Genomic DNA, 26272 nt, shown 5'->3' with positions numbered 1-26272 from the left:
TTCCACAACTATAAAATAAGAATAATTATATGATATATAATTATATAACTTATAATGTTTATGTGAGGTTCAAATGAGATATTTGTGAAAATCAGTTATGTGCCTGGCAGATTGTAGATATTAGTAGGGGTCATATAAATGCTTCTTTGCCTCTTAGTCCTTTCTTATAGCCATATCCACAGCCAAAGTCTTCACCATTAATGATTGATCTAGCCTATCCACTAATATTAGACACTGGGCAAGGCAGTATAAAGGGTTTCCTGAATATAATTCTTGGCTAGGAAATTAGCCCTTGTTGGTGTGGAGGAAAGGCTGGTTGAAAAGGTGACTAAGCAAACTTGAAATAACCACCATGGCATTTCAGCAGCAGAACAATCAATAACAAGGTGGGAGAGAAGTACAAGAAGAACCAAGCAAGACAGCCAAGATCAGCCAAGCCGAAGTCCAGGAAAGTCAGGCTTTCAGTTGGTCCCAGAGCAAGCAGCTAAAGTGGTATTCACTGTGAATTGCTTTTCAAACTTTTTCTTCCTGATGTTGTTCTGCCAATGACTATTAGCCGGGGTTGGTACCATTTATCTTCCTAAGAAGTCTCTCTGGTCATTTGTCCCTGAATCTACAAAGATTCTGTTGATAGAGGGGCATGAAGATTTCAAAAATACAGCTAGCATTTAAGGTTTGCAAAACACTTTGCAAATATAATCTCATTTTAACCTCATAACAACACTTGGAAGTAGATATTATTATTTCCCTGTTTTAAAGATGAGGAAATTGAGTTAAGTGATTTGACTAGGGACATACAGCTATTAGTGTCAGAGGTCAGGTTTGAACTTGTCACCCTGTGCTCTATCCACTGTGATGTCCACAGCCTTTACAAAGTTCTTAACTGGCTTCAGATCCATATATATTGTAGCTCTGCAAATTGGGAATGGGAGGGGAAAAGAACCAGTTTTATTAAGTGCTTACTATGAGTCAGACACTGTGCTAAGCATTTTACAAATGTTTGCACATTTTATTAGTTCTCCACCTTCCTGTGTGGTTTCTGAAAAGTGAGCACTTTTTAGACCCTTCTTGGCTCACTGTTAGAACTGAGGCTGATAGAGGAGGAGGCTATGTAGGCTTTAAGAACAAGCTAACACAGATAAAGTTCATGGAGGTACAGTCAGAATGCTGGTGACGCGGGTGACTAGGAAGTGAATCTTATAGCTTCTTTGAGGGGGTACTTGATGGAAGATTCCATATGGATAACAACATACAATATTCAACTAATGTCTAGTGGCATTACTACTTATAGCTTGTGTGATGATGTGGGGTGGTAGTGGTAGGAAATGAAACTGGATCCTTTGTCCAAATAAAGGCATTTTGAGTCTGAACATATCCTTTTCATCTGACACAGGGATTGGGAAATAAGTACTTTGGAAATGCTTATTGATGGGTTGATATAAATAACTAAATTCAATTTACCATGCTAGGTGCTTAAAGCACAAAAACAAAACAAACTCATCTCTCTCCTCAAGCTGTTTACATTCTACTTGGGGAGGAAACAACTCAAAGACACATGAGTTAATACAAAATATATATGAAGTTCATATGAAGTAGGGTATAAGTGTGTGTGTCATAGAGAGAGAGAGAGCAAGAGAGCATGTGTGAGTATGTGTGCATGTATGTATGTATATGTGTAAGAATACAGTTGATTAAAGGGTTTTGGTGTCCTTGACAGACATGGAGGAATTAGAAAGATGTGAATTTATTTTTATTTATTTTTTTAATTTGGAAATTTTTATTTAATTAATTAATTTAGAATATTTTTCCGTGGTTACAAGATTTATGTTCTTTCCCTCCTCTTCCCCCACCTCCCCAGTTCCCTTCTGTAGCTGACAGGCAATTCCATTGGGTTTTACATGTGTTATTGATCAGAACCTATTTCCATGTTGTTGATGTTTGCACTAGGATGATCATTTAGAGTCTACATCCCCAATCATATCCCCAATTGACCCATGTGATCAAGCAGTTTTCTTCTGTGTTTCTACTCCCACAGTTCTTTCTCTGGATGGGGATATGTTTTTTCTCATAAGTCCCTCAGAATTATCCTGGATCACTGCATTGCTGCTAGTAGAGAAGTCTATTACATTCGATTGTACCACAGTGTATCTGTCTCTGTGTACAATGTTCTCCTGGTTCTGCTCCAGAAAGATGTGAATTTAGATGGAAAGATGAGTTCAAATTTGAGTCTGAGATATCTATTGGACATCCAGTTGGAAACTGTCCAGTTAGTAGTTGGAGATATGTGGCTAGAACTCATAGGAAAGATGAAGAATAGATAGTTAAATTTGATACTACTGGATAATTGTAATCTCTAATGAAGTTTGGATTGCTGTGGAATTCTTGTGTCATACAAGTTCTGAGGCAATGATGACTCTTGTCTATTCTCTCTCAAAGTTTCATGCCAGCAGGTCCATCTTTAGCCTTCCTTGATTTTTCTTAATATTACCAGAGGATGAGGGGAGCATTTTTACTGTCTACTTGTTGTCACATCCGTCTCTTGCCATGTGATCTGCCTATTTTCTGGTTTTGTTCATAGCAAGAATGTTAAGATTGATGTGATTCAACTTTTCCAGCAATAAGTCCACTTGCTAGAGTAATCCTGGTTCAAAGAACCCGTTGTGTGAGATTCCTTTTCATTGATGGAGATCTCTGTTTCTGCCTGAGGGTCAGAGTTGATGAAAATAGATCTGATGTCTCTTCTCCCACTCTTGCCAATTTTGCCCCTTATGCAGGATCAAGGAATTAGACAAGGAACTCACTTTTAGAGTAGCAATAGTCAAATGGAAGGAATTCTTAGCCATTATGTTACTCTCACTGAAGTAGTGGAAGGGCAACAGAATAGGACTGGGAGCCTTTTCATTTATTTGGTTGATTGGTTGCCACAGTAAAAAGAAAATCACCAACAAGTGACCAGCCTACGAAAGATGTGCATCTCTATGATGAATTTGGTTGGTCCTCAGAAAACAAACATAGCCAGTTTTCAGGGTTGTACTCGAAGTCTTTTCAGCATGGTAGAACCTGCTAGAACCTCAAGCATGTTGGATTACCTACACTTATGTATACATATTTAAGAACACTAGCTTCTACCATGATTCTCTAACCTGTTGTACAAGGAAGAAGAGTTTGCTTTTGCCACTTCCAGGTCCTTGTTCAGCTGTCATTAGTTTGCATCTTCTCTGCCTTTGTAGTTCACCCCACAATGGAGCACCATAATTGAACTTTTAGAGGAGCAGGAATACAAATAAAAAAGTGAAATAAAATTTGAAAGTTCTAATTATCTTGGGGATTTTCTATATTCCAAAGATGTTGGTGCCTAGAATGAAGAATCATCTTCTAGAGAGAAAATGCCTATTCCAACAAAGGCTTAGAGAAAGAGACAGATCTTTCCAAATAGGAGAAAAATCACTGAAACTTTCTCCTTACTTCATTGAATGGCTGGGTTAGGGCTTTTGCTTTTTTAAAAGCTGTAGCAAAAGGAAATACTTCTGAGCTTTACGCAAAAAGAGCAGTGATAGAGCCCATTATTCCTATGATGGTTTCAGTTGATGATTCTGGCTGAAGCCAGAAGCTTAAAGCAGAGAGGTGAATTGTAACTGTCAGTGACCAGTGGCATCCATGGGAACACCTGAACAACTCAAGTCAAAGTCAGTCAAGACAAACAAGAAGAAATGCCAGGCAGATGCAGTATTCCATGTTGAGGCCATCAGAAACAGACCTAGAAGGATATTGCGTATATTCCCCATCTATGTGCCTGTCATACTAAGCCATCTGTGTTCTCTAATTGTGTGACTTTCCACATGTGTTCTCTACATGTTCTCAATCTTCCCACAGAGAGTTTATGTATTTGTAGAAAATTACACTTCTGGTTGTGAGTAGAGGAGGAGAAATATTTTATCCATATCCCTGGCCACTCTCAAGTAAATTACTGACCTTCCAACCCACTGGACACTGGGCCATGTGAATTTTATTTTTTTATTTTTTTTAATGCAATCAAAATTATTTATTTCACATTTTGTAATGATTTCTAATTTTTGCTTGGTCTTTTTTTTTTAAAAACATTATTTTATTTGGTCGTTTTCATACATTATTCACTGGAAACAAAGATCGTTTTCTTTTCCTCCCCTCCCCTCCCCCCCCCCCCCCCCCCCCGCCTTTCCCTCTCCCATAGCCGATGCATGATTCCACTGGTTATCACATGTGTTCTTGACTCGAACCCATTTCCCTGTTGTTGGAATTTGCATTATAGTGTTCATTTAGAGTCTCTCCTCAGTCTTATCTCCTCCAACCCTGTATTCAAGCAGTTGCTTTTCATCGGTGTTTTTACTCCCACAGTTTATCCTCTGCTTGTGGGTAGTATTTTTTTTTTAGATCCCTGCAGGTTGTTCAGGGAAATTGCATTGATACTAATGGAGAAGTCCATCACCTTCGATTGTACCACAATGTATCAGTCTCTGTGTATAATGTTTTCCTGGTTCTGCTCCTTTCACTCTGCATCACTTCCTGGAGGTTGTTCCAGTCTCCATGGAATTCCTCCACTTTATTCTTCCTTTTAGCACAATAGTATTCCATCACCAACATATACCACAATTTGTTCAGCCAGTCTCCAATTGAAGGGCATCCCCTCATTTTCCAATTTTTGGCCACCACAAAGAGCGCAGCTATGAATATTCTTGTACAAGTCTTTTTGTCCATTATCTCTTTTGGGGTACAAGCCCAGCAGTGCTATGGCTGGATCGAAGGGCAGACAGTCTTTTATCGCCCTTTGGACATAGTTCCAAATTGCCCTCCAGAATGGTTGGATCAATTCACAACTCCACCAGCAATGAATTAATGTCCCCACTTTGCCACATCCCCTCCAGCATTCATTACTTTGCATAGCTGTCATGTTAGCCAATCTGCTAGGTGTGAGATGATACCTCAGAGTTGTTTTGATTTGCATCTCTCTGATTATAAGAGATGTAGAGCACTTTTTCATGTGCTTATTAATAGTTTTGATTTCTTTGGCTGAGAATTGCCTGTTCATGTCCCTTGCCCATTTGTCAATTGGAGAATGGCTTGATTTTTTGTACAATTGATTTAGTTCTTTATAAATTTTAGTAATTAAACCTTTGTCAGAGGTTTTTATGAAGATTGTTTCCCAATTTGTTGCTACCCTTCTGATTTTGGTTACATTGGTTTTGTTTGTACAAAAACTTTTTAATTTGATGTAATCCAGATTATTTATTTTGCATTTTGTAACTCTTTCTAATTCTTGCTTGGTTTTGAAGTATTTCCCTTCCCAAAGGTCTGACATGTATACTATTCTGTGTTTGCCTAATTTTCTTATAGTTTCCTTCTTTATGTTCAAGTCATTCATCCATTTTGAATTTATCTTGGTGTAGGGTGTGAGGTGTTGATCTAAGCCTAATCTTTCCCATACTGTCCTCCAATTTTCCCAGCAGTTTTTATGAAATAGTGGATTTTTGTCCCAAAAGCTGGGATCTTTGGGTTTGTCATATACTGTCTTGCTGAGGTTGCTTGCCCCCAGTCTATTCCACTGATCCTCCTTTCTGTCTCTTTGCCAGTACCAAATTGTTTTGATGACCGCTGCTTTGTAATATAGTCTGAGATCTGGGACTGCAAGACCCCCTTCCTTTGTATTTTTTTTCATTATTTCCCTGGATATCCTTGATCTTTTGTTATTCCAAATGAACTTTGTTATGTTTTTTTCTAAATCAGTAAAAAAAATTTTTGGAAGTTCCATGGGTATGGCACTAAATAGATAGATGAGTTTGGGTAGGATGGTCATTTTTATTATATTGGCTTGTCCTACCCATGAGCAGTTAATGTTCTTCCAATTGTTCAAGTCTAGTTTTAGTTGTGTGGAAAGTGTTAGTTGTGTTCATATAGATCCTGTGTTTGTCTCGGGAGATAGATTCCTAAGTATTTTATTTTGTCTTGGGTAATTTTGAATGGGATTTCTCTTTCTAGTTCTTGCTGCTGAGCTGTGTTGGAATTATATAGAAATGCTGATGACTTATGTGGGTTTATTTTGTATCCTGCAACTTTGCTAAAGTTGTTGATTATTTCGATTAGCTTTTTGGTTGAGTCTCTAGGATTCTTTAAGTAGACCATCATGTCATCTGCAAAGAGCGATAATTTGGTCTCCTCCTTGCCTATTTTGATGCCTTCAATTTCTTTTTCTTCTCTAATTGCTACTGCTAGTGTTTCTAATACAATGTCAAATAATAGAGGTGATAATGGACATCCTTGTTTCACTCCTGATCTTAATGGGAATGGATTTAGTTTATCCCCATTGCAGATGATATTAGCTGATGGTTTTAGATATATACTGTTTATTATTTTTAGGAATGACCCTTCTATTCCTATGCTTTCTAGTGTTTTTAATAGGAATGGGTGTTGTATTTTATCAAATGCTTTTTCTGCATCTATTGAGATAATCATGTGGTTCTTGTTGGTTTGCTTGTTGATGTGGTCAATTATGTGGATAGTTTTCCTAATGTTGAACCAGCCCTGCATCCCTGGTATAAATCCTACTTGATCATGGTGGATGACCCTTCTAATCACTTGCTGGAGTCTTTTTGCTAGTATCCTATTTAAGATTTTTGCATCTATATTCATTAGGGAGATTGGTCTATAATTTTCTTTCTCTGTTTTTGGCCTGCCTGGTTTTGGAATCAGTACCATGCTTGTGTCATAAAAGGAGTTTGGTAGAACTCCCTCTTTGCTTATTATGTCAAATAGTTTGTATAGTATTGGGATTAACTGTTCTCTGAATGTTTGATAGAATTCGCTGGTGAATCCATCAGGCCCTGGGGATTTTTTCTTAGGGAGTTCTTTGATGGCCTGTTGGATTTCTTTTTCTGATATGGGATTATTTAAGAAAACTATTTCTTCTTCTGTTAGTCTAGGCAATTTATATTTTTGTAAATATTCATCCATATCACCTAGGTTGGTATATTTATTGCCATATAGTTGGGCAAAGTAGTTTTTAATGATTGCCTTAATTTCCTCTTCATTGGAGGTGAGATCCCCTTTTTCATCCTTGATGCTATTAATTTGCCTTTCTTCTTTCCTTTTTTAAATTAAATTAACCAGTACTTTGTCTATTTTGTCTGTTTTTTCAAAGTACCAGCTTCTAGTCTTGTTTATTAGCTCAATAGTTCTGTCACTTTCTATTTTATTAATTTCTCCCTTAATTTTTAGGATCTCTAGTATGGTTTTCTTCTGGGGGTTTTTAATTTGTTCATTCTCAAGTTTTTTGATTTGCATTTCCAATTCCTTGGTCTCTGGCCTCCCTAATTTGTTAATATATGCACTCAGGGATATGAATTTTCCTCTAAGTACTGCCTTGTCTGCATCCCATAAGATTTGAAAGGATGTTTCGCCGTTGTCATTTTCTTCAACGAAATTGTTAACTGTTTCTATGATTTCTTCTCTAACTATCCGATTTTGGAGTATCATGTTATTTAATTTCCAATTAATTTTTGATTTGGGTCTCCATGTACCCTTGCCAATCAATATTTTAATTGCCTTGTGATCTGAAAAGGCTGCAGTTAATATTTCTGCTTTTCTGCATTTGAGTGCCATGTTTCTATGACCTAGTGTATGATCTATTTTTGTGAATGTGCCATGTGGTGCTGAAAAGAAGGTGTATTCTTTTTTGTCCCTATTTATTTTTCTCCATATGTCTATTAACTCTAATTTTTCTAAGATTTCATTCACCTCTTTTACCTCTTTCTTGTTTATTTTTTGGTTTGATTTATCTAAATTTGATAGTGGTTGGTTCAAGTCTCCCACTAATATGGTTTTACTGTCTATTTCCTCCTTCAATTCTCCTAGTTTCTCTATTAAAAATTTGGATGCTATACCATTGGCCATGTGAATTTTAGATTTAATCCACCCTGCTTAGTCTTTAGAATTTTAGCAACCAAGGAATGTATACACCCCTACTTAAGGATTAACTATAGGGGAAGATGGCTGATGACCGGCATGTCCTAGCAAGTGACAAATCAGAAACAACTGACTGATAACCTGGACTGTCCTAAGCCAAGTTTAAGCTACCATTGGTACATGTGAGATGCAGGAAGTAATGTAAAAAACTGTCTGTAGATTTCACATCACTTCCTGTGGTTGCTCTCTCAGTGACAGTGGGAGCTCTGGGCTGCGTTTTTGTATACTTGAGGCCTTTGGCTCTGTAGTGTGGTTTAGGTGAGGCGTCTTCCCTGAGCAACCTTGGTGAGTGGTAAGGCTGATTCCTCCTTTCCTTGACCTCCTGAAAAGCACTATCTGCCTAGGAGGCCCCTCATCTCAGAGGAGGCCTCATGGCTGGAAGCTGATCTAGATTTAATCTTCTGAGGTGGCCCCTTGGCTGAGTCCTCTGGACTCTCTTGGCTTAGGCTAGGCTGAGGAAATCTTATACCCTTTCCACTCTCTCTTCTTAATTTCTTCCTACTATTGTAATTAAACCACCATAAAAATCATTTTATTGGGATTGAATTTAAATACCTGGCAACCACTAATATAATACAATCAGTCAACAACCCTAATTTTACCCCTGACAGCCAGGAGGAAGAATTTTCCTGTTTCTTGCTCCCTACTGTAATTTCTAGTTCCTCCCTCTGCTGCTATTATTCTGCAACTTCTCTCATCTGTGTCATCCCATACAGATCCTGGTTTCTCCAGTCTACCTGCCTCCAGGTTAGTTTCCTTAAGGAAGGAGCTAGTGGGGGCAGTATGTTTAGTACTTTAGACTCTATAACTTCAAAAATAAATCTTTAATTCTGATTTTTTTACTACTTTTTATTAATATGTTTTGCCTTTTTTATTCCCCCAATTCTTCCCAGTATCTTTTCCTCTTCCCTCCTTCAAAACTATCCTTATAAACAAATGTTTAGTATAGAGAAAAGAAAAAGAAAAAATTCAAAAATTAGTAAAACTGATCAATATATAGCTAAAGTTAGAAAATGCATACAATATACAATATTTGTGTATCTCCTACCTCTACAAAGAGGTTGGGGGAGAGGTTTCTTCTTTGGAACCATGTTTGCTCTTTATAATTTTCTGACATTTACTTTTGATCATTTTGTGTTGTTATTCCTGTTTATTTATTCAGGGTCATTGTATAGCTTCTTTTCTTTGCTATGCTTACTTTGCAATGCTTTAGTTCTTTTGCAGATTTTTCCAGGCTTCTTGGTAGTCATCATATTCCTAATTTTTGAGAGCACAATATTCTAGTTAGTCAATAAATATTTATTATCTGCTATGTGCCAGACAGTGTGCTAAGGAATGGTGATCCAAAGAAAGGCAAAAGATAGTCCCTCCTGTCGAGGAGCTCTCAGTCTAATGAAAGAAACATACAAACTATCAGGACAAATTAAAAATACTCAACAGAGGGAATTGAGGAGTGGGAAAGGCTTCCTATAGAATGTGGGATTTTAGTGAGACTTAAAGGAAACTAGATTAGTCAGGAGGTGGAGATGAGGGAGAGCTTTTTAGCCATGGGGGACAGCCTTTAAAATATGCCTTGAGTTGGGAGATGGAGTTTCTTGTTTGAGGAATAGCAAGGAAATCAGGATCACTGAATCAAAGAATGGATGTAGAGTGAAAGATATATAAAAGCTAGAAAGGTGGTAGGGGCAGGTAATGAAGAACTTTAAAACACTAAACAAAGTCAAATATCCATTGGATCCTAGATTTGGTAGGGAGTCATTGGAATTTATTGAATTGGTCTGTGTGTGTGTGTGTGTGTGTGTGTGTGTGTTTGTGTGTGTGTGTGTGTTTGACATGGTCTGACCCTACCTTTCTGTACTACAATATTTTAACAATAATCCAATTAATGGATATTAACTTTGTTTTTCTTTGTTATTACAAAAAGTTCTGCTATAAGTATTTAGATACTTTTTTCTTCATCAAACTTTTCTTTATCTTTACTTCCTTGGGGTATAAGCCTAGTAGATCCAAAGGTATGGGTATTTTAGTAATGCTATTTATATGATTCCATAATGATTTCCAGAATGGTTGTACTGATTCACAGCTTCACTTACAACTGTACCAGGTCTCAATTCCTCAGAATAAGATTCCCTCCTAGGTTAATATTGTCAACTCCTAATCTCATCACCACATGTTGCTAATGGAAGCCTTGATTGATACTGTCTTCCTCAGCTTCCTCTTCCCTCAGATTGGAGGGTAGAGTACCAAATTCCTCTGATTCCTTCCTTTATAAAGAGCAGAAACTAGGCTTTGTGACTCCATTCTGTATCTGCTGGTAGGTTCCTGGAGCCTAGTAGGTGTGTAGTAAATGTTTATTGAATTGGGTCGGAGAGTATGCCAATCTTCCCCAGTCATTCTAACAGTGACTATTCCCATCTTTTATTATCTTAGCTAATTTTCAGAGTGCAAAACCTCAGGATTATTTCCTTGTTCATTTTTTTTATCACTAGCATTCTGGAGCATTCTTTCATATGGTTGTCACTAGTTGGCAATTCTTAATTCTTATTTTCTACACAAATTCTAAATAAGCAGGAGAATGCCTGCCTAATGAGTAGTGTCCAATGCAATTATCCTATTAGCCATGCTGGTTTTGTGTTGATTAGAAATACTAAAAATCCTTCATTCCCTTGACTTTCCAGGTATATTAAGCCTCTGAAATGTTGACTACTTACCTTTTAGATTAACAGACTCCAGCATTCCAAACTGGGAAGGAAGGTCACAGGGAAACTGTGAGTTCTTTTCTGATATCATTTGTTTTTGTATATCAGTCATTCCTGGATGTAGTTGTTCCCATCTATCCCCATCCCGAAAGTGAGCCAACCTTTGTAACAAGGAAAAGTGACGATGTATAATGACAAAAGTAATATTTTACCTTCATATCCCCTCCCTCTGTGCTGAGGGGAAGGAGGGATATTTCTTACTTATTCTACAGGACTACCATTAGTTTTTCAATTATTCAGTTTGCCTTTGTTTTCAACAATTATTTAATTTATATTATTGTAGTTATTGCATATATTTTTCTTTTGAGTTATTTGACTCTGCGTCAGTTCATTCATTTTTTTCCAGTTTTCTCCAAATTCCTGATTTTTGTCATTTTCTTACGGAGCCATAATTTTCTGCCAATATTCAACAATCACAGTTCATTCCTCTATTCCCTAAACACAGGGCACCTACTTTGTGTCCTTAGCTGCTACATTTTCCTCTCAAATTACAATACATTTATTTATTCTGCTTGAACTCTGGTATATACTTCTTTAGCATTTGCTGTCTCTCTTCCTCTCCTCCCAAATATAAGTACCTTAAAGGTAGAAAGTATTTACTTTTTGCATTTCTATCTCTAGAACCGAGCACAGTGCCTGGCACATAGTGAGCACTTCATAAATGCTTGATTGATTGATTTCTTTCCACTTCTTTGCTACCACCCAAAGTGCTGGTTTCTTTGCCCTTCAATCTTCCTCTGAAGCTGAAAAAAGCTCATGGTAATTCTTATTTTAGGATTTTCAAAGGTTGACAAAGAGAGAAGTGAGAGCATTAGTTCACTTCTTGTTTACATTTCCATCTCCCTCAAGGTCCCCTCTTGAACACGCTACCCCTCTGGAGTGACTCACACGCTAAAGCAGTTGATCACTGAATAAATCTTCGTGGACTCTGGAAATGTTACAGTATTATGCAGCACACACAGCTCCGTTTGCAGCTCAGCTGCTCTGAGGCCAGAGATGATCTCTGGGCAAAGAAACCGTCTGTAATCACCCATAGGAACTGGCATTTCAGTACTGAGAAGGGAAGCAAAGAAATAGAACTGAGTTACTTGCAAAGTGTTTTGACTATAAGTATGCCACAGAGAAGTGATGTTCAAGATCAAAGCAATCTCTAATATCCCTTAATTCTAGAAAGAGAAGGGCATTTATTCAGTCATCAAACATTTAAAAGACTACTGTTTTCAAGGCAATGTGCTGGGTACTGGGACTGATATGGTCCCTACTATCATGAAAGGTACTTAAGTAAAGGGATAAGGCACCAACCCAGGTAAATAGAATACATGAAAATACATGAATTAACCAGAGAAGTACAAAACAGTGTAAGGTCTGCAGGAAAAATTTCTCACCAGATTTTGTGATAAGGAAGAGGCAACATTAGAATTCAACTTAAAAAAAAAAGGTATCAATTCAAAGGGCAGCTAGTGTTGCACAGTGGTCAGAGCACTGGGTTTGGAATCCAGAGGACTCATTTTCATGAGTTCACATCAGTTCACATCTAGCCTTAGACATGAACTATGTGACCCTGGGCAAGTCACTTAATTCCATTTGTCTTATTACCCTTATCTGAAAAAAGAGCTGGAAAAGAAAATGGCAAACCACTCTAATATCTTTACCAAAAATCCCCAAATGGGTCATGGAGAGTTGGACACAACTGAAAAACTGATTGCACAAAAAAGCAGTTCAATAATGAGAGTGACAGAAAGACATTTTCAGCATAAGGAGAAGTGAGGCAAAGGTATAGGGAGACCAGGGAGTACATTTGGGGGTAGAATAATTTAGTTTGGCTAGAGCAATAATTCTCAACCTTTTTTGGTCTCAGGACCTTTTGATACTCTTTAAAATTACTGATGATTCTCCACATGAATAGCTATTATTTATGTGGTTTAGCTATTAATAGTTTCCATATTAGAAAAATAAAACAGTTCCTAGACCATACATTGAGAACTATTGCACTAAAACATAGTGAATTGAAGAGTATAATATGAGAAATAGGAATGGAAAGGCAGGATAGGTTCAGATTGTGAAGGGCCTTGAATGCCATACAAAGGTGTTTTAATTTTATTCCATAGGTAAAAAGGAGACTAAACATTTTTGAGAAAAGAAGGGGCATGGCTAGAGCTATACATGAAGAATATAGTATATGATCTCAATTTATCCCACTATTGGTCACTGATAGATATCCCTACAGGAGCTTCCAACATCCCCATCTTGGGGCTTTAAGACTATTCTGAAACTTTTTTTCAGGGGGAATCATCAACTGTTTCTGCCTTGAGACACAGATTTTGCAGTCTATACATGTCCTTGGCCTGTCTCTGCTGTCCTTGGTAGGTTATCTTGAGCTAGTTCTGGTCATATTGGAAGATCTCCTTTCCTGTTTTCCTTAGACTTCTGGCAGCCTGTGTAGTTCTGGGGTCGAAGAAGTTATTTACCATAATTTCCTCATTGGATTCTGTCTGATGCATACCTCAAGGTTTTGTTGGATATATGGGTTTACTCCCTTTCAGGCAACCATCTTATTTGGAAGTCTTTATGCTTATTTGTTACAAGGGCTTAGTTTTTCTTTCTTTGTCTTTAATTGAGGGAGATGTTCAGGAGAACATGGATTAGTGATAATGATGTTAAAAGTGGGTTATTTGAAACCTTTTAAAAAATACACAGCAGAGAATAAAGTTCAGAAGAAGGCATAGAAAAATAGGATAGTTTTGAAAGTAATGAGCAGAATTTACAACGTACTTTAAAAAGCCAATTGTATGAAAAGATAATTCAAGGATTCATCAGGAATTCTCTTTGCATTCTGCTTTATATATGGAAATGTTCCTTTTCTGATGTTTAAGTTCAGAATAAAAAGGGAAGAAACATATGCAATGTGGTAGTAGTAAGAAGCGTGGATAGGTGGGAGGAAAAGAGTTGAGTTGAGAAGACCTCTTAGAGGCTACTGAAATGTAGCTCAGATGAGTGACAACAAAGTCAGTATTAGAGTAAAGACAATGGTAATAGTAAGGATGGATTTCAGAGATATGGTGATTATAGAACAATAACTCTGATTAGAAGTTGTGAGAAAGGGAAGAGTAAAAGATGAGTATAAAGTTCTAAATATAATAGACTAGGTGAATGTTGAAAATAGACAGATTTTAAGCAATAGGAAGTAATAGATTTAGGGGTAAAGATAATAAACTCGAGTTATGGTCATATTGAGTTAGATGTGACAAGGGGTAATCCAAGTGATTCATCATACATAGATAAAGGTTTAAAATTTAGAAGAGAGGTGATTAGATTATACTGAATAGAGATATAGATGGGCATTATCAGCATTGAAGTTGCTATTGAAGTCATTCTAGTGAATGAAATTGCCAAAGAAAAGAGATCATGGAGACATAGAAGGGGGCCAACTGAGACCCTTGGTGAACATCCACAGTAAAGAGGAAGGCAAAATGACGAGCAGTCAGTGAAGGAGACAGGGAAGTACACAGGAGTGAAACTGGGAGTGTGTGTGGTTTTTGAGACAAAGGGAAGAGAATATTTGGTAGAGGGAAGCTGATAGTGCCAATTGATTTAGACATGTCAAGGAAGATGATACCTAAAAAAGGGCAATGGTTATGGTGATTAGAAGGTGATACTTATTAGAGTAGTCTCAGTGAATTTCTCAATGTCATTCAATGGCAATACCTAGAAAGGGATCATTCCAATCCCCAAACCAAACTATTGGCATGATGGAATGCCATAGAAACGATTTCACTGTGTGCCACCTTGAAGGAAGCTGTGTAACATGAGGTAATGTCTGCTTATAAAAGCCGTGGGGCTTTGGATGTCACTCTGCCCTCTGTTACTTTTGTGGGCTGCGGGAAAACATTTCTTCTAAATTGAATTCTCCTTCAATAATATTTCCCTAGCACTTGAATCCTAAGGAAGCAGTGGCTTTTAGTTCATTCTTCTGTATTATTTTGCTGGTGATTTGGCCCCCCAGAAGCCTCTCAAAACATCAAGAAGTTAACACAATAGACTTAGGAATGTAACTATGTTCTATCTTCTCCAACCTTCTTTGACACTTTCCTGCAGCTTGGTGTCATCCACAACTCCTCTCTTACTCACTCTACCTGTCTAATCCTTTGGCAAATCTTCATTTCAACCTTCACAACATCTCTCTCCACATTCAATTCTTTCTGTTTATATAGCTGTAGTCCTTGTTCCTCTCCTTTCATCTCTACTACTAGCTTTCTGTCTCAAATCTCTCTTCCCTCTTCTCTCTAATCCATGCTAAACTGCCGAGATGATTTTTCTAAAGCACAGGTCTGATCATGTCGATACCTTCTCAAAGAAGTCCAGTCCCAGTTACCTTCAGGATCAAATAAAAGTCCTCTGTTGAGCATTTAAAGCTTTTCATAACCTAATACCTTTGGTCTTTTCAGTCTTCTTATGCCTTGGTCTTTTTCATTGAACTCTAAAATCTAACTATATGTTTGCTTGCAGTTCCTGGAACATGGCACTCCATCTCCCATCTCTGGGCCTTTGTGCTGACTATTTCCATATCTGGAATGCTTTGTTTCCTGTCTCACCTCTTTGTTTCTCTGGCTTCTTTCAATCCTTGGTTCAAATCTTGCTTTTTTTTTTTTTTTTAAACCCATACCTTCCATCGTGGAGTCAATACTGTGTATTGGCTCCAAGGCAGAAGAGTGGTAAGGGCTAGGCAATGGGGGTCAAGTGACTTGCTCAGGGTCACACAGCTGGGAAGTGTCTGAGGCCAGATTTGAACCTAGGACCTCTTGCCTCTAGGCTTGGTTCTCAATCCACTGAGCTAATCTTGCTTTCTTTTGGAGGCCCATCCTTGTCTCCCTATTTTCTCTTCTTGTACTACTTTCGTCTGATCTTGTATATATCTTGTTATGTGCTGAGTTATCTATCTTCTCCATTAGAATGTATGCTCCTTGAGGTTAGAGAATATTTCTTGCTTTACTTAGTATTCCCAGTGCCTAGCACATACTAAAACACTTACTAAATGCTTGTTGACTGATTTTGGTGCAGCTGGTTAAAGTCTTGAATGAAGTGTCTACCATCTATGAGGGCAAAATTATTAAATTCTTACTTTAACTTCTCCTACTCTTTCTACTCCTTCCTTCCTTCCTTCCTTCCTTCCTTCCTTCCTTCCTTCCTTCCTTCCTTCCTTCCTTCCTTCCTTCCTTCCTTCCTTCCTTCCTTCCTTCCTTCCTTCCTTCCTTCCTTCCTCCCTTCCTCCCTTCCTCCCTTCCTTCCTTCCTTCCTTCCTTCCTTCCTTCCTTCCTTCCTTCCTTCCTTCCTTCCTTCCTTCCTTCCTTCCTTCCTTCCTTCCTTCCTTCCTTCCTTCCTTCCTTCCTTCCTTCCTTCCTTCCTTCCTTCCTTCTTTCCTTCCTTCCCTCCCTTACTTTCTGTCTTGGAATTGATACTAAGTACCACTTTCAAAGAAGAGAGGCAAGGGCTAGTCAATCAGGGGTAAGTGACTTGCCTAGGGGCACACACTTAGGAAGTGTCTGAGGCCAGATTTTTTTCCAGGACCTCCCAGCTCCAGGTCTGGCTCTCTATTTTAGGAGCCATCTAACTGCTTCTTCCTGCTCATTTCTTTAGTCAGTGACCTCTCCCTTCTGCATTAGGCAACCAGGGTCTTCCTGCTTATAATCTTTCCTTCCTAACAAAGCAAGAAAACATCTGATATCATTAACACTACCATTAAGATTAATTCCCACAAATATTCTCCCCCTTCCTGGGGTATATAATAATTTAAACTTGTTCCATACAAGACTCACAGAATGTGGGAAATGGAAAGGACGTTAGAGGCTATCTGGTCTAATCCCTCATTTACAGATGAGGAAAGTGAGGCACAGAGAAGTCACAAAGCATTTGAAGAGCACATTGCAAGACAAATTCCAAATCTGCTGTTTTTCAATATTGTTGTCTTTTAATATTCATAAGTGGGCATGGATTTTTTCCCTTGGTGGCAAGTATCCTTAATTTTGCTCTTGGCCACCTAAAGTTTGCCTTGAATTTAATGTTTTACCCAGCACAACTAAGTATAATCCTATGGGACTAGGTGGGGTAGAGATAGGATCTTTAATGAAATAGAGGACTTCTGAACATTATTTATTTTTTTATTGTATTTTGTTTTTATAAACGTTTATTTAATTAAGAAAAATTTTCCATGGTTGCATGATTCATGTTCTTTCTCTCTCCTCCTCCTCCCCCTCCCTCCTATAGCCAACATGCAATTCCACTGGGTTTTACATGTGTCACTGATCAAGACCTATTTTCATGTTGTTGATATTTGCACTAGGGAGATCATTTCGAGTTTACATCCCCAATCATATCCCCATCAACTCATGTGATCAAGCAGTTTTTCTTCTTTGTTTCTACTCCCACAATTCTTTCTCTGGATGTGGATAGTATCCCTTCTCATAAGTCCCTCAGAATTGTTCTGGATCATTGCATTGCTGCTAGCAGAGAAGTCCACTATATTCGATTGTGCCACAGTATATCTGTCTCTGTATATAAGTGAACATTCTTGTTTAAAAGACCAGAGCTACTTAGAAACTTCAAAGTTTCTAGTACTGGGTAAATTATTGGTTGTAACACTATCTTTTGTTCTCTTGGAATATTGTATTATAAATTCTATACTCATCTAAGGTGATAGAAGTTAAATCTTGTTTGATCATAACTTTGGCTTCTTAATATTTTAATTATTTCTTTTTGGTTGTTTGAAGTATTTTTTCTTTAACTTGAATTAACTCTGAATTTTGATTTGGGATTTTATGTTTTGAGATTTCTTTCAAGAGGTGACTGGCAGATTCTTTCTATTTCTATTTTGCCTTTTGGTCCTAAGAAATCTGGGAAGTCTTCTTTCATTTTTCCTTGAAATGTGATATCTAGGCTTTTATTTTGGTTTTGGCTGCTTATGGTTATGAGCAATGATTCTAAATAATCTCTCTCTTCTATTTTTGGCCCCTATTCTGTACCTTATGCAACTCTAGAACCTTCTATGCTAGATTTAAGTCCTCTTCCATTGGTGCAGAGCCTTTCCTTGGGCAGGAATGACACCTATTCCTGGTGTCCATAGACTTCTCTATCTTCCTATGCAGAATCTGGAAAAAGACTTATTGTGATTAATTTTTTTTTCTGATAAGGATTTGTTCTGGTGTATTTTTTGTTTTTTTTTTTTTGAGGTGTTGGAGAAAGAGCTCAGTGCTTCTTCCTGATTCTGCCATCTTTCTATCTCCCCCTCCCATTTTAGAGATGAAGAGATGATGGTCCAGGGAGATGAAATGATTTAACTGGGATGATATGAGTTATAAGTATTGGAAGCAGGATTTGAAATCCAGGTTCTTACTCCAGTGCTAGTGCTATTTTCACTGTTATGCTGATGGTATTAATCTTATGGTGAAAGGAAGAAAAGATTTGTGGTACTCTTATTCTATTCTTAATCTATCTTTCACGGAGCTGCCAAAGTGATTTCTTAAAACACAAGTTTGATCATTCCCCTACCCTGGGGTGTACCTAGGGAGGAGTAAGGACAAATGGGATAGCAGTGAGTGTGAGGGAGGATATGGTATGGACTATGGATGGATGCTTCTCTCTCAAGTTCATTCTCCATAATCTTTTTGAATGATATTTCTAAAAAACAAATCTGAACAAGAACATGTTACTTTCCTGCTCCTTAAACTCTTGTGGATCTCCATTATCTCTAGGTTTAAATATAAATTCTTTTGGTTAGCAGTTAAAGCTTTTAAAACTTGGCTCCAAACTAGCTTTACTGTACATTATTTATCTTCCTAATTTCTATGGTGCAAACAAGGTTTTTATATTCCCTACTTATATTTATAGTTATTCTACATACTTGGAATATATTTCTTTGCTTTTATCTCTTAGAATTTCTATTGTCCTTAAAAGTTCAGTTTAATGCTACTTTCTTCTTTTTAAGTCTTTCCCAAGCTGTTAGTGCCTCCTCTCACTGAAATAATCTTGCATTTATTTTGTATGTTTTTTTTGTATGTTGTAAGGGTTTTTTTTAAATAAAAAGGTTGGACTGGATTATAAAAGAATAGGGTCACCAGGAATTTTATGAAATTCCAAAGAGATTTTATTTACAACTTATTTACAAAATATAGAAAGAGTGAAAGAAATAAAATGAGAGAGAGGATAGGGTAAGATATCTAGCCTATGCACTAAGTATTTTGTTCCAACCTCTGTCTCAACCCAGGCAGGTCTAAGCCAGAGAAGCTTTGGCCTTGAGCTGAGGACCTGGGGATGCAGGGAGCCTCTCTCAAGAGGACAGGACTCTCCTGAGGCTAGTCTCTTCAGAAATCCAGAAAAGAAGTCAGCTCTTTCACTCACCATGTGTCAGTCCAAAGGGAGAGATTTAAGAACAGTCTCACCAAGTACAGGGTCTCAGGTCCAGTCAGCAGATTCTTCACCAGCCTCCAACTTGAACTCAGAACTCCAAAGAATGAGAGCAGTCAGAAGTCCCAAGCACAAAGAACTTGAGAAATCTCAAAGTTGTCCCCACAGGAAGTTGTAACTCCCTTTTAAAGACAATTTTCTTTTGTGTTACTTCCTATGCCTTCCCCCACTTTTATGGCTACCAATTACAGTTTAAGCTTTGCTTAGGACTGCCCAGGGGCAGTCAGTTTGATTCTGATTCATCACCTATTTTTGCACACGCGAGTTGCAGACCTCCCCCACTCAGAGATTAAGTGGGATGTTTATACTTTTGGTGATTAAATCTAAAAATGAGCAGGGGAGTTAATTTAATCTTCACAATCAGGGGAGATTTAATTAAATTTATTTTCACAATCAGGGTAATGTAATCTTTTCAATGTACTTTTTGTATATACTAGGTGACCATGGAGGATAACAGGTTGGGTGGTTCTGGGTTCACATATGGCCTCAGTATCTGTGTGGCCCTCAGTTTCTTCATCTGTAAAATGAGCTGGAAAAAGAAATGGCAACCTACTTTAGTATCTTTCCCAAGAAATTTCCAAATGTGATCACATAGAGTTTGATACAACTGAAAAATGACAGAACATGGTAGAATGTGAGTTGCCCAAGTGTAGAGACTGTTATTTTTGTCTTTGTATTGCTATTTCCCAGCATAGTCCTGGGCATTTAATAACCATGTGATAATTGAAGATGAATAAATGCCCTAAAGAAATATTTCTTGTTGCTTTAGATAGGAGATAAGCCCAACCTTATCAATTCCTTTTCTACTTCAGTGAGTGTTTGTGAGCTACTCATCCATTTAGTTGTGCTTTCTTCTGTTTTATTTATGGAAAGAATGTTCTATAGTTTTTCTATTCCTGAATCATTGGTCAAGGATCTCACATTTAGAGTGTCCATAACCAAGTTAAAATTTATAGGTGGCCAAGAATTAGTGTGATTCTAAACATTTTTTATTGCCATTCTCTGCCACTTGGCTAGCATCAAAGTAGAAGTAGGATACTGTGTAAGACTGAGACATTTTATGTTTCATTTTGTTTCATGGATTTCCATGGCCAAATAATTCACTGGCAAAAGGTCATCATACTGGTATTGAATCTCTCCATATTTACTAAAGTTGACCTAGAAAATCAGTTTCATTAGGCCCACACTGAAAATTCTTTTAAAAATCCCTACCTTCCATCTTACAATCAATACTGTGCATTGGTTCCAAGACAAAAGAGCAGAAAGGACTAGGCAGTTGGGGGTAAGTGACTTGACCAGAGTCACACAGCTCAGAAGTGTATGTAAGATGGGACTCTAGGAGAATCCCTGGGATAATGTTATATTAGTTAATTAGTGAGTACTTGTGATACAACTCCCAGAGAAACTCCTTTTCTATCCGAGTAGAGAGCTAATGACCACTCTCTACCTCAGCCTGGATCACTAAAGGTGACTTGAAGGAAAGCAGATTGTCACAGATTAGAGATCACTTCAGGAAATTTCTATGTATCAGTTGGCAGGAATTTTGTGGTTGCCTAGGTTTTCCCTGGATGATCTCTTACTCTGAACAGATCTGTAGAGGGAAACCAGTATCAAACATCCCAAGATTTGACTTAACTTGGGACTAAAGCAAGGTTTCTCTCCTAAAGCTCCTTCTCCCCAAACCCCCTTCACCCTTTAAGTACTATCTGACTGCATATGAATGTAATTTAAAGGTGGTTTATTATACAACTAGCAAGGGAAAGATTGAGGAAAGAGGAAATCAGGAGATCCCTAAACTAACTGTCCAGACTGGACTTGAGTCCCCCAGCTTTGGCCACCAGCTGGGACCAGTCTGGAAAGTAATCCTTCCTTTCTCCTATGCTATACTAACTTAAACTAAATGTCTAAGCAGTAGCTTGAGTCTTGAGGTTAAGATGTAACCGAGACTGATGCTTTATCTTCAGGACTGACACACAGCCTGCCTTCCAGGGAGTATTCCCTCTTGGGCTAAACTGAAATGTCTTGTCAGACCACCAAGTTCTTGACAAGATGAGATTTAAGACTGATAATAAACTCCAGAGATGTAGAAGTTAATTTGGAACCCTCCTGAGAATCAGATGGGATTCACAATCCAGAGCTCAGAAAAAGCAATGTTTCACCCTCTAAGGCTCAGAACCAAACCCCCTTTGTCAGTTGAAAATCCTTCCCAGAACACCTCTCTCCAACATTCCACCTCCCAGTTTGTCAATCATGTCTCTTGCTGTGTTCTATCTCCACTCTGTATTAACTGCTACTCTTACATGTATGACTTCCTGTCTCTAAGCCTGGTTCTCAGTTCACCTAGTTCACCTCATGAAAGTCTTTTTCATCATGGTGGATGGAGGCTGTTAGAGATTATACTCTTTTGGCATAAGACTTTGAGAGCCTCAACTTGTCTCAATCCCATGATGATGGAAGTGGAATTTTGTACTTGAAATATACAGAGAAACAGAGGAAGGCTTTCAGTGTACTTGGTATATTCCTCATGGAGCATTTATGGGAAAAGCTGGATTAGTAATTATGCAAATGAGACAGAGTAGATGGGTTTGGATCTGTACTCTTGGGGAAAGTATCCACACAGAGGAAACCACATATCATTTGACTCATTCTATGCTCTTGTGCATTTGTGATAATTAAAAGGTTGATGGTGTCCTTTAGAAAATGCCCCAAATGAGGTTGATTTTAACTAGAGAACCAACAAAGGAAAAATATGATAAATACTGAATTCTTTTAATTTTATACTACTTTGCATCTAAAAAGCATTTGGATATATATTTTCTCCCTTGATTTTTATCACACTGGCATATTTCATTACCTCCTCTTCAGGTTGAGGAAACTGAGTCCCAGAGATGCTAAATGATTTCCTCATAGATTAATAGTTAGTCTGGGGGTAGAACCAGGGTTTAAATCCATGTCTTATAATGTTAAGAACATTATTCTTTCAACTAGACCTCTTTTGCTCATCTTTTTAGGAGACAGCTAAAACTTTGTTGTGTAAAAGTAATTCTAATTGTAGCAGCTTATGTGAACTGCTTACTATTAATGTCTAATTATTATGCAGCCCACCTCCATTAAGACTCATTCCAAAGCTTCATTTTGGCATAGGGGTGACCTCTAGTTCTTAAATTCTATATTGACAGGAAAGTTCTCGCAGGTCCCTCTCAAACTACAGAACCTTCAAGAATGGGCACAACAGGGGGCAGCTGGGTAGTTCAGTGGATTGAGAGTCAGGTCTAGAGATGGGAGGTCCTAGGTTCAAATATGACCTCAGACACTTCCCAGCTGTGTGATCCTGGGCAAGTCACTTGACCCCCATTGCCTAGCCCATACCACTCTTCTACCTTGGAGCCAATACCCAGTATTGACTCCAAGACAGAAGGTAAGGGTTTAAAAAAAAAAGAATGGGAACAACAGTAGACAATTATTCAAGGACCATCCTAGTTAAGTTCAGAGAGGCTCATTAGCAAAAGACGATCACTGCATAATGAAGATTTTGGGCCACAAAGGAACAAATTCATCTATCAGAGTGCTGAGGTGTTACACTATTTGTGGGTGAAATTGCTACCTATCTCACTGAAATCATAGCTCTCTTCTCATGTTGGAGCACCTTGTAGTATAAAGCAAAGTTTCCCTGCTTAGATCACCACATGATGCTTGATATTTTCCAGGTTAAAGATACTTTTTGGGCCAGTAACTATTCAAAGTCAAAATGTTGAATTCTCAACCAAGACCATTGTTCCAAACCTTTTTCAGTGATTTAGGAAATCAGAGCAAAAGACATTTAATTAAAAGGAAAGCATACAAATGTTCTCCAATTAATCCCTCAGTCTTTCCAACACAATGAATAGAGAACATAGAACACATAGGTTAGGGTATTTGAAACTGTCATTGATAGTTGTTCCTGTGAAATTGTTTCTCTTTTAATTTCAGAACAGCAGCTAGTGAGTAATAGTCTCTTGGGAACTGGAGCTTCAGGACATCTGGGTCAGATTAGCACCATCTGAACCTCTATCAATGTCTGCCAGCCATCTCAACCACACCACCATGGCTCACTCAGCTCAGTCAAACTCTTAATGTTTCTGGTCAAGACATGACTATTGTTTCTTCATATTTCTCTCATCCTCTTGCCTTAAAGATATAGGGCAGCTAGGTGGTGCAGTGGATAGAGTGGAGTCAGGAAGACCTGAGCTCAAATCTGGCCCCAGACACTTACTATGTGACCCTAGGTAAGTCATTTAGCTTCTGTTTGCCTCACTTCCTTCATCTAAAGAATGAGAATAATAATAGCACCTGCCTCTCAAAGTTATTGTGAGGAACAAACCAGATGATAATTGTAAATGACACATTATTATTAATATGCCACATGTCAAGAGAATCTCTCTCTCTCTTCTCTCTCTCTCTCTCTCTCTCTCTCTCTCTCTCTCTCTCTCTCTCTCTCTCTCTCTCTCTCTCTCTCTCTCTCTCTCTCTCTCCCTCCTCCTTCCCTCTCCCTCCCCCTCTCTCCCTCCCCTATGTATTGATTCCAAGGCAGAAGAGCAGTAAGGACTAGGTAATTGGGGCTTAATGACTTGACCAGGGTCACACAGCTAGGAATTATCTGAGGCCAAATTTGGATGGAGGACCTTCCATCTCCAGGACTGGCTGTGTATCCACTGAGCCACCTAGCTGCCCCCAAGAGAATTTCTCTTAATGATTAATTGATTTTCTTAGCCTTACGCATTATGGGAACATGGAGTTTGTTTACAGATACACACTTCTACATATAGCTTATTAGACATAGATTGACTTTATTGTAAGTTTAGCTTATTATAGGAATAGGTTTTATACAGTATAGAATTATTACATATAGGTTGAACCCTCCTAACTAGTTGCTCATGGTGTATGCTTATTCGATTAGATCTTTATTAAAAATAAAAAGGAACAGATTTCCTGGATTATTTCCATTTTATATATGAATGTGAGAGAGCATGCATGTGTGTATGTACAAAGTGAGGCACTAAGTCAATTGCCAGCTTTCTCTTAATTTCACAACTGCTACTCCTTCCATCACAATTGGATCTTCAATTCCCCTGCCACAGATCTCAGAAAGAGCAAATCATGATCTAAAAATAGTCAAAATGACAAACTTTCTATTGTCTTGTTAGTAGCCACCACTCTTGCTGGGACTGAATTGACCTAATATCAGGACATAATGAAGTACCCATCAGCCTGTTCAGCAATGTAGCCAGGAGGAAGAACAGTGATAGGCAAAGCACTGTTGCGGTGATAAGAAATGACTTGAATTTTCTACCAAGATTTGAAGTAAATCACTCTTGAATGTTTAAAAGGATTGCCTAATGGGGAAATATTCTGAATATATCTTATATGTATATAAATGCATGCACATGAAGCATATATGCATATGTATACATGTATTCATCAGTCTGTTTGGGAGTGGAAGGAACAAAATTCCACATGAGAAGAGAACACCATAGTTTCTTTTTCTTTCTTTTTTTTTTTAGTCCTGTGTGTCTTCGGGGGTTATATGACAATGCCTGCCACTTTTCTATTACATTTCCCTCATTGGCTTATTTGTGAGAGAACTCACTAGAGCTTCACTGTTAGAGTTTATGCTATAGAATCCTTTATTGTTAGTAACATCTTGTGAAGTAGCCCTTTTTCTAAGTCAATAATTAACCTTGATTTCCTTTCCATAGTTAGGAGGGCTCATTTTTCAGTGTAAGTTTTCTTTTCAATTATAGTGCTTTGGAATATTATCAATGTCTTCTTTAAGTGTAGAAAAAGGCATTGCACAAAAATGTACATATTCTGGAGCCTACAACTATAGAATTTTATGCGAAAAGTCTAAAATATTTTAAATATGACAATTTTCTAGAGTAAAATATGGCTCTTCTATGCTCTAGAAACAATGAAGCCACCATTACAATTAACTTTTAAAAATGTATGTGTTTGAAACATCTTAGAACACAAATGTAACAAAAATCTATGTTTGAAAAAACTCTAGAATCATTGGAATGCTAAATCCCTTTTGTGCTATAATCACACTCCTTACTTTTTCTCATAGGTTGAATCCCAAGGGGACAGCTGACTACTGCTTCATAAGGGATTCTAGGGGGTAACTCAGAAGGACTGTAGCTTCTAGTACTGTTGTTACTCCATGTCCCTCTCTTGTATGACTCCCACCCACCAATATCAGTCACCTAGTAGATTCTGTTAGCTTCTAGATAAGAGTATAAAGTAAGAAGTTATAGCAAGAACCATACTTACAAAGTAATCTCCCCAAAGAGGAGGTACATTATCCCTTTGAACACAAAAGGATCAATGGGAGAGTGATCATAAATAGACACATATTTAGAGAACACGGAACAAAGAGGAAACTCTAAACCCTTGACTTTGAGAACTCCTTCAGTCCTCCTTAGGTATAGGTCTTTGCTTGACCCTGAAATTTCTTGCCTTTTGCAAAACCATGATGAGCATTTCTACTACACTGGAGCTCTCCTTGGTTAACTATAATCTTTCCACATCCATTTGCTTATCCTGTTGTTGGCCATTGCTACCACCTTCATTGGATTCTGCTACTAACCACAGTTGTTGTTTTGAACTCTACTAACTGGTGGTCTTTTAAACTTTGCAAAGTCTTAACCTGTTCAATTATATATTGAGATACTTGTTTGCCCAACATCAGAATAAGGTACTGCCCTTTAACACGTAAGTAATTTGCTTGCTGATAGGGGCCAGAAAAGTTTTTCTGTGTAAAGAAAAAGAAATAAATGAACTTTGGAAGAATGTAAGGTAATTCCTCTTTCATAAGTGAGAACAGCTTGGTGGTTGAAAGAGGTAGAAAAATAACTTATTTAATAAAAATGGCTAAATCCACATAAAAGAAGCAGACTTTCCAAATGAGATGTGAACAGTTTGGCTGCAAAATGGGCATAAAGTGAACTTTTGCATGAATAAAAAGTCTTAAGTCATCTTATAAAGGTTATAAGGTGATGTTGCTTTCAAATGTGAACAGTTTGATG

This window comes from Monodelphis domestica, chromosome 2 (assembly GCF_027887165.1).
Source record: "Monodelphis domestica isolate mMonDom1 chromosome 2, mMonDom1.pri, whole genome shotgun sequence".
NCBI classification, from domain to species: Eukaryota; Metazoa; Chordata; class Mammalia; order Didelphimorphia; family Didelphidae; genus Monodelphis; species Monodelphis domestica.
Note: the sequence above shows the minus strand (reverse complement) of the source record.